Source organism: Dipodomys merriami, unplaced genomic scaffold (genome assembly GCF_024711535.1).
Source record: "Dipodomys merriami isolate MVZ:Mamm:240054 unplaced genomic scaffold, mDipMer1.0.p SCAF_9, whole genome shotgun sequence".
NCBI lineage: Eukaryota > Metazoa > Chordata > Mammalia > Rodentia > Heteromyidae > Dipodomys > Dipodomys merriami.
Window position 1 is genome coordinate 25,754,496 of NW_027206512.1, and position 14,119 is coordinate 25,768,614.

At 44.4% G+C, this 14,119-nt stretch overlaps 2 pseudogenes; one reads left to right on the top strand and one right to left on the bottom strand.

Annotated features, from left to right (window-relative positions):
* The window catches only part of LOC138820874 (RE1-silencing transcription factor-like), a 67,074-nt pseudogene extending 61,281 nt beyond the window's left edge, over nt 1-5,793 (bottom strand).
* LOC138820873 (UDP-glucuronosyltransferase 2B15-like) overlaps nt 1-14,119 on the top strand; it is a 111,579-nt pseudogene that overhangs the window by 69,300 nt on the left and 28,160 nt on the right.

A 14,119-nucleotide genomic window follows, 5' to 3' on the forward strand; every position in this document is an offset into this window, starting at 1 on the left:
AATATAAGCCCAGGGTTCAATCTTCCTATCAAAAAAACCCCACAAATACAAAACCTATTCTAAATTTGCTGAAGAAGTCGTCTCTGGAAAAAAGAAAAACTGTAAACTCTTCAGGTAATGTTAGATGATTAACTTTTTGCAACCCATTAGTTAGAAAAAAGAGAATAAAGGATAACTGTTATTGTGCCTCTTATATTCACATAAAATTAGGGGTGTGTGTGTGTGTGTGTGTGTGTATACATATATATATATAAACATACATTTATTCACACACATACGCATATACACTGAAATGAACTCCAAGACATGGAAACAAGAGATCTCTCTTTTTAAAAAAAAATTAATGTTTTGATGGTTCTGTCTTATTTCCTTTATGTATATGGTGTATTCACATTTATAATCTTTTGGGAGGATGGGGGAGAGTATATAACTCAAGTGAAGAAGTGCAGCAGAGGAGTTCATTGGACACTAATACACTATACAACTCATGGGTGGAGGAATGAGGAACTGGGAGAGAGTAAGGGAAAGGAAGATACTATAGAAGAGTATGTACTCACATAATTGTAATTACACTGTACATCACCTTTAACAAAATTTAAAATAATTAAAATTTGAAAAAGGATAACTGTTAGGATAATAATCAGGGTGGAGATTGACTGCACACTTAGAATAAAAACAATCCTGGCTCAGGAGGCATGAGTAGCTCATACCTATAATCCTAACTACTCAGCAGACTGAGCTCATTATTCTAAGACAGTCAAGGTAAGGAAGTCCATGAAATTCTCATCTCCCAAAAGCCAGAACTGGAGCTCTGGCTCAAGTGGCAAAGCACTAGCATTGAGCACAAACTCTCAGGACAGCATCCAGAACCTGAGATCAATGCCTAGGACTGCCACTAACAAATAAATAAATAAATAAATAAATAAATAAATAAATAAATAAATAAATAAAACCTTGTAATTGTAGCTTCTCAGGAGGCTGAGATCTGAGGATCACAGTTCATAGCCAGTCCAGGGAGGAAAATCCCTGAGACTCTTATTTCCAATTAACTATCAAAAAACTACCAACGGAGCTGAGGCTCAAATGGTAAAGTGCTAGAGTTAAGTGAAAAAGCTCAGAGATTAACACCCAGGCCCAGAGTTCAAGCCCCATACTAGCACCAAAAATAATGAGAGAGAGAAAGAAAATGGTGGATAGTGAATAATACTCAGAAGTCTGGGAACACACGCACTGGAACTGAATCCTTGACCTAGGACAATTAGCTTATTTTGCTCATTTACCCTTTTAATCCCTGTAGTGTTTTGGAAATAGTCCTTCTCATTCCTGATCATTATATTTGGGTCTTCTCTTTTGTTCTGGGTCAGTCTGAAATTTTTAATCATTTTTTCTTGTTTGGAGGGGTTTTTTGCTATTTGTTTTTGGCAGAACTGATGTTTGAACTCTGGGCCTTACACTTTCTAGCCAAGCACTCCAAATTTTTCATATTGTTTTAGTGTGTTTTCTTAGGAAACTGGCTTTGCTGGTGGTAATTCCACTCATCTTTTCAAACTAACTTCTCACATTTCTATGGTTTGAAAAGAAAGATAAGTTGTTCCACTTAAGAGATTATGCCACAAGTCAAGTTTTAAAGTCTGAGGGCTCCATTAAATGCACGCAGCAGGTTGGAAATTATGAGCCCCTATCCCTTGTCCAGAAGGGTTTTTATTGAGTATGTAGCAGGGGGAAGGATGTCTCAAGCTCATTGGTTAGGGGTATGATCATCTCCAGTAAGGGCAGGGACTTTCTAGCTTAGCAGTTACAGGATAAGTTAAATCATACATCATTGGCTGGATAAGTGGGGCTAACCACAGGAATGCTGAATTATGTCTTGTACTAAATGTTTTCTGGACAGTCGGAGGAAGAGACTGCCCAAATTCCTGGACTGGTCAGGGTGGCCTGATCCCTTAATAATTCTTACTGTTATCTTGCCTTGGTGCAGGATCTAACACTTACTTTCCAGTAACAGATGACAAATGTTTTCCTCATAGTTATGTCTGAAATTACTGCTAAACTTATTTTTGGACTCTCACTACTCCATTAAGAAAATGGAGCACAAGGAGGTCCAATATCACCACAATAGCAAGTAATGGAATCTAGACTCTTTCAAGCATTATTTAAGAAAGCTGACCAGCAATCAGAAGTGAGAAAGAACTTAATGGACTAAAAAGCGTCCCTTACCTGTATGAGTCCAAACATGGTGCACATAATCGATTTTTCTGTTGGAAAAGTAGCTGCATTTACCACATTAAGTACACTTCCCTTAGGAAATGGTTTAAGTGTTTCCTCCAGTGGTACTCATTTACTGTCATCTAAGTACAAATGATGCACTTGTAGACACGCTCATTATCCCAAGTCTGAGTGTGATGTTTAAAGAGTGCAGTATAGCGATCATATTGATTGGTATTATAGCCACAGCAGTCACAACAAATGGCCCTTCGAGAAATCTCCCTCTTCCGAAGTGGAAGAACAAGATTCCCTGGCTTTGGCTTGCTTCTCTGCACTTTCTTCCACAAAAAAACTTCTTGGCACTGTGAACTCTGATATGATACATAAACTGCTTCTCAGATTCTGGTTCACACTGGCATGGCTTACAGAGAAAGGGTTTGTCCTTTGAGTTCTTGCATTTGTCCTTTGCTCCAGATGTTTCAGGAGGAAGATCTTTAGTGGAGCTGCAGACTTTGGGGACAACTGATGAGGCCACAAAGACAAGCTGTGGGTCTGCATCAGTGAACTCCATACTTCTCAGTTCCATGCTTCCTAACCCATCAGCTTCACTTTTCATTACAACAGATTCTTCAAATCCTTTTCCATCACTATCTGAAAAGTTGTTATCGCCAACAGGCATCAATTCTGCCATCTGTCTCTCTTCTCCAACCAGATAATCACAGCAGCTGCCATTGACTTCCCCAGTTAAGATGACATTGGCTAACAAGATAAGCTGAGGGGCCGCCAGCTCAGCATTGGAGAGGTCATGCAAGTCATACATGTCGTTAGTTAAGGCCATGCCCATGTTGCCACTGTTGGTGAACAAACCTCCTCCTCCAGAAGACTGGCCCATCACTTGGGTAGCCATAATTGCATTCTGAATAAAGAACAAACAAAAGAGCACCTGTTAAAACCAACTCTAAGAGGAAAATGAAAGCATCATTCAGGCTCCTCATGACCAAAAACAACCATTTTTTGAACATAATCTCTAAAATTCAATGATACTCATTAACTACTAACAACAAACTTTGGATACATTCATGTGGTGTATGGTGTAGGGCTTCTAATGTCAGTACTCAAGATTAAGCATGATCAACATCCAGGCTAGCCTGGAGTGTGTGCTATATATATATATATATATATATATATATATATATAGCACGACTGTGCCTTAAAAAGCAATATATAAGGCTGGGAATGTGGCCTAGTGGTAGAGTCCTTGCCTAGCATGCATGAAACCCTGGGTTTGATTCCTCACTACCACATTAACAGAAAAAGCCAGAAGTGGCACTGTGGCTCAAGTGGTAGAGTGCTAGCCCTGAGCAAAAGAAGCTTAGGGACAGTGGCTCACCCTGAGTTCAAGTCCCAGGACTGGAAAAATAAATAACAATAATTATAATAATAATTTAAAAAGCAATATATAAACTGGGTGCTGCTGACTCACACCTATAATGCTACTCAGGAGCCTGAGATATAAAGATGGCAATTTGAAGCCATTCTGGGCAGTAAAGTCTGTGAGACTCTCATCTCCACTAAACTACCAAAAAGAACAGAATAGAGATGTACCTTAAGGGCTAGAGCACTAGCCTTGAACAAAAGAAACTCAGGAACAATGCTCAATCCTTTGAAGACCCAGAACTGGAAGATGCACACGTGGGCAATCTTCATTAACCACCAAAAAGCCAGAATGGCACTCACCTTAATAAGTGTGCCAGCCTTGAGCAAAAACTGTTGAGGAACAGTGCCCTGAGTTCATGCCCCAGAATTAGATAGATGACTGACAGAGAGAGAGATGTTAATTCTCAATTCTCTTTACTGAAAACACTCAAAACAAATCCTCATCTACAAAAAAACCTTTCACCACTTGTTTGACATAATTCAATTCTCAGGTTGGTCTACCATTGTTTTGCAAGTAATCAAAATATTTTTCAAGTGTGTGGGAGCCAATCTTTATTTTTATACTAATAAGAAAATTGTAATGTAATACCAGAGTAATAAACAGTCCTCCCATTCTTGCCCTTCAATAGTGATAGGAACCAGAAAGCCCAGGAATCCACAAACAATTCTTTGCCTATAGTAAGTAAAGCAAGCAGTCTGGAAGGAAATCTCTTAAGAATTGGTTAATTCAGTTCAATTTCTTAAGAACTCAACCAACTCAACTACCTCCAAAAGAACAAAGCGACTGTGAAAAGCACTTCACCTCTCAAATTTACAATGCAAAATAAAGACCCACTGATGATGCAAATGTCTCACGTGAAAGTGGTATTTTTTCCCTAACACCCTCAATTACATCGTACTGGAATTCAACAGGGCAATCTGCAACTTCGGCACTGTGTTCCACTTGGCCTCTTGGCTAGAGGAAGCCATTACGAGACCACCTTCTTGAAAACAAGTTGGGTGTTTTGTCTTAGCTAAGTTACTTCGCGGGCGAAGAGACGCTGCCTCCCAGACTCGGTGTCCTCTTGCAAATCAGAAGAAGAAAAGTAGGGGAAGGCGCCAAACACAGAACAGCCGAGCACACGCAAGGCAACGCTTTTCACTCACGAACAGACGCGAGCCCGTGAAGTAACGCGCACCAACAGCGTGAGCCGATGCCATCAGACCGCGGGGCCGCCGTCCCGCCGCCGCCCGGCCCGGGGCTCCGACCGCCGCCCGGACACCCGCGTCCCGGGCGCCCCCACCCCTCCCGGGCCGCCGCCCTGCGCGCGAGGTTCGGTTTTCCCTCCAGCCTGAGGGCCCCCGAGCAGCACGCCATCCCTCCGAGCCCCGCCGCCGCGCCGGCCCCGGCGGCGGCGTTCCGAGCTGAACGGGCACGCGGCCACTTCCCGGCACGAAGCCGCCTTCGGAGCCCGGGCGCGCCCGCGTCCTCTCCGCCCGGCCGCTCCCCGCACGCCCTCGCCACCGCTCGAGGGGCCGCCCCGCGCCGTCGCGTCGCTCCTCCCCGGCCCCCCGACTCCGCCGGCCCACAAGTGGGGCACCTCGGGGCGCCGGCCGGCCGGCCGCGCCCATCCCTGTCCAGTCCGCGGGGGCTCCGCCCGCGCCCCGGAGCGGGACTCAACGCGCGGGGACCGGGGCCCCCGGGACCACGAGCCGGTCTCAGGACCGGGACCTCGAGCAGCTCCGCGCTCGGCCTCCGAGATCGCGATCGGGAGACGCGTGCGGCCCGCGCACGGGCGGCGGCGGCGGCCTCGGCTGAGGCGGGGGCCCGGAGACGGGCCGCTCCGCGCCGGCGCCCCCCGGCCCAGCCCCCGGCCCCGCCGGGCGCGGCAGCCCCCGCCGCAGCCGCTGCGTCGGCAAAACAGCCCCGGACAGCGCCCCGCGCCGCGTCCTTCCGCGCCCTCCCCTCCCCGCGGCCCCCGGGCCCGCGCGCGCGCGCCTCACCGGCCGTCCTCAGCTCCCTGCGGCGCTCGGGCCTGCGCCGCCGCTCCTGCTCCGTCTTCGTTGCTGGAGTTTCCGGAGAGGGGAGAAAAGTTAGGCCCGGGGCCGTCAGGGACCGTTAAGGCCCAGGACATACAAGACGGTCAGCTCAAACCGCCGCCCCTGCCTGCCGGTGCCAACCGCCGGCGCCACTCGGGTCTCAGGCCCCGGGCCTTGGCGGGGCTCAGTCAGACTCCACGCGGGGAGTCGCCGCGCTGCGCAACCGGCTCTCGGCTCCCGCCTCTGCCAACGCCCGCCGGACACGCCCCCTCCAGCGCCCACGTGCGCTCGCGGCCACGCCCCCTCCATTGCTCGCGCGCGAGATGCTAGGCGCGCCCCGCCCCTCGGGCGGCCCTCGGGGCTGGGGGCGCGCTGGGGTGGGCGGGGACGGAGGTGGGAGGGAGGGAGTCGCGCCCAATCCGCCGGCCTGGAGATCATTAAGGGGGCGGGGCCGCACACATATAAACCAGCAACAAAAGCTTGCCTTCACTCCCTGCGAAGTGCAGACTAGAGCTGTTCTGAATGCGCCGGCTCGAGCCTGCAATTCTAGCTGCTCCCGAGGCTGAGATCTGAGGATCTCGAGTCAAAGCCAGCCAGGGCAGAAAAGTCCTTGAGACCAGCCATTAACCAACAAAAAAGCCTAAGGTAGCCCCAAGCAGAATCTTTTGAAGTCTCCATCCATCACTACCCTTAGTTGGTTTTAAGTTTCTACAGGGAAATGCCTTCTAATTTTCAATGGGGGATATGAAATCATCCTGGGAGTTGTAAGAAGAAAAGTTACCCTGAATAAAGTTTCATTCTATTCTATGAGATTCTTTTTTTTTGGGGGGGGGGCAGTCGTGGGGCCTGAACTCTGGGCCTGGATGCTGTCCCTCAGCTCAGCTCTTCAGCTCAAGGCTAGAGCTCTACCACTTGAGCCACAGCACCACTTCTGGCTTTTTTCCTTTTGCTTATGTGGTACTGAGGAATTGAACCCAGGGCCTCAGGCATGCAAGGCAAGCGCTCTACCACTGAGCCAACTTCCCAGCCCTCATTCTATTCTAATAAAGATTAGAACTAAGGTTAAGAGGAGCCAGCATCATGGGTAGAGACTCATGCTTGTCACCCCACCAGCACTCAGGAGGCTGAGGCCGGAGGATCACAGGGAGAACTTGTATCAAAAAAAAGATCCACTATACACATGAATTGACATGCTGAATTGAAACCCCTTTGTACCACTATTTAAAGATTTAAAAAGTAAATGTATTTACTTTGTAAAAAAAATTAAGTACCTGTGGCTGAGCTGGTAAAATCTTGTTTTGGTGAAGGAATTACTCCGGGATTACAGGGGTAAACATGGTAGTGGCTGGTATGGGACAGTGTTATGTTGGAGACTGGTCTTGACTTCTATGTCTTAAAGCAGGTAACTATAAGGTTTATTAAATAGGTAGGTTTCATTGGATAGCCGATAAAGAGAACACCTTACTATTCAGGCTGTGTATGGTGTAGTGGCATGGCTGAAAAAGGAATGGGCATCCACCCCTGGGCAGGAACTTATCTAGGCCAGGGACAGGAAGAGGTGTGGCCAGGTGGGGGAAAGGTGTGAACACACGGGATCTGGATGTGACCTCAGGGTCTGGGACCCTCCTAAGGTCAGATGGGAGGCATGTGACCAGAGGTGGCCCAGGATGTGACCTAGCAGGAGGGGAAGGTGACTGCTTCTAGGTCTGCCAGTTACCTAGGTAACAGATACTGGGCAGAAACATAGCCAAGAGGTAGGGAGGTGTCCCTGTGCAAACCTTACAGTAACCATGCTTAATGCCTGCTTGGCATATAGTAATTCACAGGGTGGAGGAGGGCAAGGAATGACGAATTTCATTATGTTTTCACTGAAATACCTTCTTAGTCTGCCTTGGATACTTTCCTAAAATGGAGTTGCAAACTTAGGGCCTATAGCTTACATCTGTAATCCTAGTTACTCAGGAAGCTGATATCTGAGGATTGTGGTTTGAAGCCAGAGCAGGGAAGGAATACCTATGAAACCTATCTCCAACTAACTGCCCCCAAAAAAGACTGAAGTGGAGCTGTGGTAGAATGCCAGATGAGTGAAAAAACCCAGGTCCTAGAATCAAGCCCCAGTATGAGCATTAAAAAAATAATAATAATAATTAAAAGGTCTGGTGCTGGTACCTCATGCCTGTAATTGTAGCTACTAAGGAGGCTGAAATCTAGAATCATGGTTCAAGGCTAGCCCCAGTAGGAAAGTCCCTGTGACCCTTTATCTCCAAAGAGCTGGAAGTGGAGCTGTGGCTCAAGTGGTAGAATGCTAGCTTTAAGGGAAAAATAATAAAATGGCCAGGCACAGGTGGCTCTCGCCTATATCCTAGCTTCTCAGGAGGCTGAGATCTGAGGAGTGCAGTTCAAAGTCAGCCAGGGCAGGAAAGTGCATGAGACTCTTATCTCCAATTAACCACCAGAAGTGGAAGTGGAGCTGTGGCTCAAGTGGTAGAGCTCTTGTCTTGAGCTGAAGAGTGCAGAGACATTGCCCAAGCCCAGAGTTCAAGCCCCACAACTGACAAAAACCAAATAAATAAATCTTTGCACAGCACCAGAACACCCAGATCCTGAGTTCAAGTGCCATAACTGGAACGAAAAAAATAAAATAAATAAAAATTAACCAGGTACTAATGATTCACACCTATCTGTTATCCTAGCTACTCAGAAAGCTCTGATCTGAGGATTGTGGTTCGAAGCCAAGTGAGGAAAGTAATTCTTGTGAAGCTTGTATCCAATTAACCAACCAAAAAGCCTAAAGTAGGCTGGGAATGTGGCTTAGTGGTAGAGTGCTTCCCTAGAATTCATGAAACCCTGGGTTTGATTCCTCAGTACCACATACACAGAAAAAGCTGGAAGTGGTGCTGTGGCTCAATGGTAGAGTGCTAGCCTTGAGCAAAAAATTCAGGGACAGTGGCTAGGCCCCTAGTTCAAGCCCCAGGATTGGCAAATAAAAAAATAAAATAATTTTAAAGCCTGAAGTGGAGAGTGGCTCTAGTGGTGTCCTTGAGCAAAAAGTCTCAGGACTTTTCTACCCAGGCTGGCTTCAAACCATGATCCTCACTTCTCAACTTTCTGAGTAGCTAGAATCATAGGTATGAGCCAGTGGCTCCTGGCTTATACCCAATTTTTTTTCATTTCTTTCTTTCTCCTTCCTTCCTTCCTTCCTTCCTTCCTTCCTTCCTTCCTTCCTTCCTTCCTTCCTTTCTTTCTTTCTCTCCTCCTCCTCCTCCTCCTCCTCCTCCTCCTTCTCCTCCTCCTCCTTCGTCTTCGTCTTCTTCTTCCTGCTAGTCTTGGAGCTTGAACTCAGGGCCTCAGCACTGTCCCTGAGCTTCTTTTGCTCAAAGCTCACACTGTACCACTTGAGCCACAGTGCCACTTCTGGCTTTTTCTGTTTATGTGGTACTGAGGAATTGGACCCAGGTCTTCATGCATGCTAGGCAAGCAATCTATCACTTAGCCACATTCCCACTCATGCCCAGCTTTTTATTGGTTGAGAAGGTCTCATGAATTTTTGCCTGGGTTTGCTTTGAACCACAGTCCTTCCAATCTGTTCTTTCCAAGGAGCATAGATCGTAAAGGTGAACCACCATACTCCAGTCATTTATTTTATAATGTTGGCAGTTAAACTCAAGGCCTCATACTTGCTTGGTGCTGAGTTTGATTCTCCAAGAATTATTAGTTAATTACTTTATCCTACACATGAGCCCTGAGGGCATATTTTCATAGTTGCCTCTTCCAGGGAGTAATCCCTGGAATTTGGAAGCAGAGTCTTCAGGTAGCATTGGACAACATTTGATCTCACCCTTTTAATCTCAGAACAGTATTAGTGGTCTTTACAGAGGCCTGTAAGGTCCTGTGGAATGAAGGACTGTAGTTCAGGAACATGTCTTATGTGTCTCTCCTTCCAAGGCCTTCAGATGATCATTTGCATTGAGGAAATGATAAAGCAAAAGTGTGGTTCTCATATACTAGGAAGAATTAAAGAAAGCAAGTTGGTCCTGAGCTATTGCAGGATTTGCTCAGTAGTGCTTAGTTGGCTAGAGACCCCATATTCCTTCAACAATTGGTGAATGTGGAGTGAATGGCATCTGCCAGTGTGACAGATTGGTTTCTTGGCCAGTAGGGGACAAGGAGGAATACTAAGGTTAAGATGCACTTGTAGGAAAAGGTGAAAATCATATTTCTTCTACTTGTTCTAGCCTTTTGTGGATTGGCTGCCAAATTGTTGGGCACTACATCTATGAGAGTGGAAGCACCATGCAGCTTAAGCATGTCTGCTTTATTTTTAGAAGGGTCCTGGCATAGGGGAGAACTTCCAGTAAGACGTTCCTGATGCTATGGAGAACTGATGTTATCCTGTGGTAGAGCTGTGTTTTCTAATCTTAGGCTTGAACTGCTCTAGTCCTGTGTTGCAGAGGTGATTAAGGACAGATACATGAGATATAGACCTTTTGGTAGAAATAGGAGAATCTATTTCTGTTTAGTTTGCAGGGGAAGAAGAATCTATATGTGGGTCAATAATGTGCTGTTCTAGCCAGGCACCAGTGGCTCACGCCTGTAATCCTAGCTACTCAGAAGACTGAGATCTGAGGAGCACAGTTCAAAGCCAGCCCGGGCAGGAAAGTCCCTGAGACTCTTATCTCCAATAAACCACTAGAAAACTGGAAGTGGCGCTGTGGCTCAAGCAGTAGAGAGCTCTCCTTGAGCTGAAGAGCTAAGGGACAGTGCCCAAGCTCAGAGTTCAAGCCCCACGGCTGACAAAATAATAATAATAATAATAATAATAATAATAATAATAATAATAATAATAATAATAATAATGTGCTGCTCTGTATTCAGCTTCCTTGCACAACACATGCTTCTCAAATGCAGGAGCTGTATCCATAACCCAACTGAGAAAAATCAGTCTGGAAAATTCTTGCAAAGGCAAGTCTATGTTTAAAAGGTACACTTTTTTTGTAGACTCCTTTACATGCTCTATTGGACCAGATTAGTCAAAATAGAGCATTGGAGGTAATCTTTCTCTGTAGCAGGGATGATTTCCGTCTCTACAATATGAAAGTGACCAAAATTGAAGTACCTAACTATGAGCTGTTTTTCATTTACCCTACAAAATACTGATGGTCCTGAGTACCATTCTCTTCCTGACTGACAGTGTTGGTGGCAGAATCAAAATGAATGGCGGGAATAGACATGTGGGGACTGAGATTAATATATTGGCCAGCAGATGGCAGCACTCGGTCAAATAGCAAAGCTGTTCCTGAGTCACTTGAGATGCATTGTGATTAAATGGGGAAGCTTTTATTAAATTTTTAAAAATTTTAATGTAAAGATGCTGTCCAGAGGGGTTAGAGTTACATGACTAAGGCAATAAGTACATTTGTTGTCAAGCATTGTTACCCCTTCCCTTGTTGTTTTCCCACTATCTCTTCCCTCTCCCACTTCCCTCACTTCCCACAACCCCCTCATTCCCCCCACCCCCAAGTTGTAAAGTTCACTTCCAATATACTGTCGTGTGGGTAGCCTTGTTGTAATTGGTCACCCTGTCATTGTTTCAGCGTTTTGTTATTTCCCTTCCCCAAATTAGACAAATGTATATACAAGATGCAGGGTACCAAAATCAAGTACAGTGGCAACAGAGGATATCCTATAGGGAGAAGAGCATATAAAGGAAACAGAAAAAATCAGATAGTATATTAAAAGCAACAACAACAAAGAAAGACCTCTTGTGTCCATATCTTGGGGTTCATTTCACTTAGCATCATCTTATATGGTCATATGTACATAGCTTTTGAGTTTTTCTGCTCATCTGATAAAATTATCTTAGACCTATACTAATTATTGCAAATGAGGGAATCCATGGGACCTATTGGGTCTGTCTTATTTACTAAAGATGATTTTTCTTGTCACTGTTGTTTTAAATGTACTATGTAATTTTTTTTGTTTCTTTTGTATGTTCTTCCCCCGTGGTATAACCCCTATTGTCACTGTATTTGATTCCAGCACCCTGCATCTTGTATATATAAGTTCTAATTTGCTGAAACAAGGATACAGATTGACCCCTTGTAACGATGAGACATACAAACCCTACATTGAAAACAAACTTTACAACTTCGGGGCAGCGGGAGGAGTTGGGGATTTATGGAGGGAAGGGATAGTAGGGGAAAAACAAAGGAGGGGATAAAATGCTCAATAGGAAATGTACTCATTACCTTACTCATGTAACTGTAACCCCTCTGTATAATACCTTTACAATAAAAATACTAAAAAATGAAAATGTGGTACACACACACACACAATGGAATTCTTATGCTTCCATCAGAAAGAATGACACTGCCCCATGTGTTAGAAAATGGAATGACTTGGAATAACTGGGGAAGCTTTTGAGAAGAATTCCTGGTTTAAGAGAATGAGTAAGATGGACTAGAAGAATTTGTAGCGTGTAGACCACTGGATGGAGGCAGTGTTCACAGGAAGAGAATGGGTTAGGAAAGATGGGTCCCAAAGCAGTACTTTTGGTACTGGGAATCAAACTAAGGACACAAGCCTAAGTACTCTACTACTGGGCCATATCCATGAAAGCGATTCATCAAGATTTTGAGCACCTGTTCTATCGCTTTTGTTGGATCACGATTGCTAGGATAACTGTACTTCAAAGCTTCTCTTCCAGCCATTGTTTGGTTCTGGGACATTCTATAAATCCTGCATGGCTAGATATACTCCTTCCTTATATAATAGAAATGTACTTGCTCATGATTAGGGTAATTAGCATCAAATCTGCCATTAGATTGACTTTCCTTATTGATTTATTGTATAAATGACAAGATGACAACTCCAGACATTATATGGATTCCACTTTGTATCTCTTGAATGGTGTATTCTTGTCTGGATAACAAAACTTTTCATTAAGCAAGGGCAGAAATTATAAAACAGGGTGTACTCACTCTAGCACCAAAGGATGTTGGATGATGATGACAGGATCCATATAACATCTCCCTTTGCTATTTTGGAGTAAAAAAACATCACATAGATCTTCAACTTAATGTCTAATTTGGATGTATGCTACTGAAGATATTTAAGTGTTGATGCAATACTAGATGAAATGTATCTTGAATTACAGCATGAAACTCCTGGTTCTGAATTCTGGCCAGGTATTAAAAATGCTGATATTGAAGTCTCCTAGGTTCTCATGCTTCAACTTTGTTCTTAAGGTTGAACTTCTTATAACGATACCTGCTAGCTTGCTTGAGGCTCATACTATCAATTGATTACCCATATTTTTTCCTTCAGGAAAAAAAAATGCCTCTTGATGGCATTCAAGAAGAATTCACTTTTGCCAGGAAGTAGGAATAAGAATTTTGCAGGATTGAGTGTATGTGGATTATGTGGACAAACTGTATGTGGAATATAGAATAGTATGTGGGGATTCAGCAGAGTTCAGATCAGGTTTACCCAAGGGATACTAGTTAAAAACTCCATTCAGGGAAGAGAACAGTGAAGACTGACTGGAAAACCTTCAGGATGTCATTGATACCTATGAGTTCTTTCTGTCAGGTGTCAAAGTGGGAAAGCCTGTAGAAATAAATCCTATGACTAAATTACCAAGAATCAGGATAAAAGAGGGATCAGGTGCAAGTTAACTAAGTGACAGCATCTCATGCCTGTATGGAAGTGCTCCTGGATTCATGAGCACTTGTACACTTGGAGACAGGTATTGACTATGATAGATACTGAGGGGTCAGAGATCTGATCAGATTTTGGAATTCTGGAGATACCTAGAAATCTGTAGTTAAGAGAAAACTCAAATGGTTCCACACACTGTCATATAAAGACGCAGATAATGAAAATGTAGATGAAACTGTCAATTAATTCTAAGTCAGATAAAGGTATGGAGATTACAATTTGATTTCTAGGTCTTTTATTTCTTGGAAGGAAGAGTACAGCAAATAAACTTTCTCTCCTGAATTCAGGTTCCATCTTCTTTCTGTTAGTGAATATGGAGGCTACTGTGTGTGGATTGATTTTATATCCTAGTACTTTGCCAAAGTTTTTTTTTAATGTACAATCATATCAATATATTTTCATCTAAGTTCAGCATTTTGTGGGTTAAAATATTCTTTAAGAAGATATATGATACATTTTACATATTAATACAAACCACAGAACATAAAATATGACATTTAAAATAACATATTTTTATGCAAAACAATAGTTATAAAAAATCAAAACAGGGACTGGGAAAGTGGCTCAGTGGTAGAGTGATTGCCTTGCATGCATGAGGCCTTGGGTTCAGTTCCTCAGCACCACGTTAAGCAGAAGAAGCCAGAAGTGGTGCTATAGTTCAAATGGTAGAGCACTAGCCTTGAGCTGAAGAGCTGAGGGACAGTGCCCAGGCCCAGAGTTCAGGCCCCATGACCAACAA